The sequence below is a fragment of the Etheostoma spectabile genome, unplaced genomic scaffold (genome assembly GCF_008692095.1).
Source record: "Etheostoma spectabile isolate EspeVRDwgs_2016 unplaced genomic scaffold, UIUC_Espe_1.0 scaffold00003495, whole genome shotgun sequence".
Lineage (NCBI taxonomy): Eukaryota > Metazoa > Chordata > Actinopteri > Perciformes > Percidae > Etheostoma > Etheostoma spectabile.
In genome coordinates, this window is record NW_022603036.1 from 3,098 (window position 1) to 6,142 (window position 3,045).

Below are 3,045 nucleotides of genomic sequence, written 5' to 3' on the forward strand. Positions count from 1 at the left end.
CCCCAGCAGGTTTTGGGGTTAAGAGGGTTAAAGCATGGTTTAGATTTATGAATATATTTGCCTAATAATAACATGAGGTTAATATATTTCGCTGTAGTCAAAACCAGTGATGACACTCTTCCAGTCTATTTTAACTTGCGTCTTTGTTTTGCATAGTATAAATTCTTCCAAGCCTGACAAAAGCTTCATGAAATACTTAATGTGCCGATTTTTCCATGTCACTATCACAAAAGCTAATTTTGGCATCAATTTTAGATAAATTGGATGGGTATATATGATGCAAGATTTTTAGGGTGTATCTCCTTTACTTAGTTATTTATACAGGGTAAAAGCCAATCGTTTTCCCATCCTACCTCTTAAAGTAAAGAATTTACCTCTTGGTGTAATCTGCTTTTGTTCTGAAATAATTCTGTGATATTTTTGTTTATATATTTAGAACTTTCAATTACTATTCCATTGAGATGCAACTTTAATTCTGTTCTCTCACCAATTCCAGCTTGAGCTGTCATTAGCTGGTGGATGCCATACGGTAAAGCTTTGCTTACCAAACTATATTAAAAGTAATAGGAAATGATTTGGTTATCAGGACATTTTTTCACAAGTTAATATATTTCCAGTATATATTGCCCATTTATTGCATTTTTCTGTTATTTTATTTAATAATGATCTTTCTTCATACTAATTTCCTATGTATTTGTCCATCAACCTGCCCAGGGACAAGACTAATGTTTTATTATGCGCTGTCCCTTGTCTTGAAATAAAAAAATTACAGTATCAGCATAAAGGTGCTCTAAATCCAATTTGTTAAAGTAAATAGAATAGTAATATATTCATCATTCCAGATTATTGTTTTGTGTGGAGAGAAACATAACTACGTAACATAACTTCCATGCCATCAATGCCTGCTGGTAGAAGTTGAACAACTGCAGAGGAGACTTTACAATGTTAAAATTAAAGGACAAGAGAAATTGGAGGGTTGGAGGAGAGTTATTATTTTTCTGCCAAAGGGCATTGTTTTCTCATTAATTATATGCCACTTTGCAACAAACAACAGAGATAAAATCGATCCACCAAACATGATGGAACATCAACAATTCTTTTGTACCTTAAAATAATGCTTCCAAAATAGTTTCAGTGGTTCATTAACTTGTTCAAAGGAGACACGGGAATAATGGGAATGGTAACAGTAATGGACAAATCCGCTTCCAACCTATAGGGGGACCAAAGAGGAAACGTGCTTTGGTGCCTACTGAGGTGCTGGTTGACAAGCAAGTAGCTAATGCTAATGCTTGGTCTGTACCGCTAATTCTTAGTGGGTAACATAACGCACTCAGTTATTTTTAGTTTGATTGTTTTGACTATGGTTAACAACTCTGGGCTAACCCACAAATTCATCAGTAACGTTAACTGCATAGATAGACGACTAATCTAATGTTAATTTAGCCAGCTAGAACACCCCCATCTGCCTGCCTCACTCATGAGAGCTGACAAAAGCCCCGGGGACACAGCCTCTCCACAGTCAGCCCCCAGCCAGCTAGCAGCCACTCTGGTCAGCACTTAACTCTGGTACTAAGGACTCTTAGGCACTCAAGTCAGAGCAGCGGCCATTCAAAACGTTATTCCGTCCCTCCACCTCGCCATTCCAAACGTTATTCCGTCCCTCCACCTCTCCTACTCGCTTTAGTCGTCTTTACAGTTGGCTAAATTAGTAATAGTAATTTAAAGATGTGGTAGCATTGCATCTGGATGGGAAGCATAACTCTGGGAGTTGGCGATTCTCACTTCTCACTCCGAGACACAGGTTCGTGGATCGGAGTGTCGCAAATTTCTTTTCCCATTGCGTATCGTTACATCCCTAAGTAACGGCAAAAAAAGAGCTGGTAAAAAAAAATCTGGATACACCCTTTGCTTTGGTTGACAGAAAGCAGTCTATTATGAATAGATTTGTTTTAGACACATGTTAATAACATTTAAAAAATCAAACTTTTTTTCAATAATGGACCTTTAATGCAGTGTGCTATTTATTGCTAGTGATTGCCAAATAAAGCTACATGAATAATTAGTTGTATTTGTTGACCCATTTAGATGGGTCTACTGAGAACCAAACCATCTTGGTTGATAGAACAAGGCTCAACAAATTACTATTTAGTGTGCTTCAAACCCTTTGTTGAATAAAGAGTGCCATCTATTTGGCTCAGGGAATAAAGAATATGATCTGTGAAGCTTCATTTCAAGATCACTACTTTATGGAACAGCTCGTAAGCCTAATAGTCATATACATTAGTCAATTGATGCCTGAATTTCTTCGGACATTGTCAATGAGATAAAATGGAAATATAATTCTTTAATAATGAATGGTGAAATTCCTGCAATAAATATTGTTAAATTTGAACTTTTAGTACAGTATAAGAGAGCTTTATAACAGCTTAATCAAAAGACGACTTCAGTCTTAGTTTTACTCCTGCACTAATTACTACTTAGCAGTTTAACATCTTAGAGGGTTAGTCACTTTGACAATGTCACATCATCATCATCATCATCATCATCATCATCATCATCATCACCTGGATCTGCCTGGAATCAATCTGATGATAATGACGATTATTCTCTAGTTGTGTTCCAACAACAGACACATTGTATAAGTCTGGTTAGCTAAATGTAACAATGTCATTGTGGGAAAATAAAAGCTCCCCAAAAAAATGAAAAAAGCCTGTTATGTTAAAAGATCGCCAAAAAACAAGTTACCCTAGAAAGAAGGTGAAAAAAATAAATTGTTGTATCTAATTATGTATGTCATCATGTTAAAAAATCTCCAATTCTGCACTTGTTGTCTTTTCTTTGTATCCATCTGCCGTTAGATTTCAAATTAAGAAACAGCAACGATTTATAATAATTTATACTTTATATTATTTTATTGGAAAATTACAATTTACCAACAAATTTACAAATTACAGTTTGTTTTAGACACACTAAACACAGGCCTGAAATACACACACACGCTAAGGTGTTTACATGCACAAATGGAGAGATGCAAATTATTTTCAG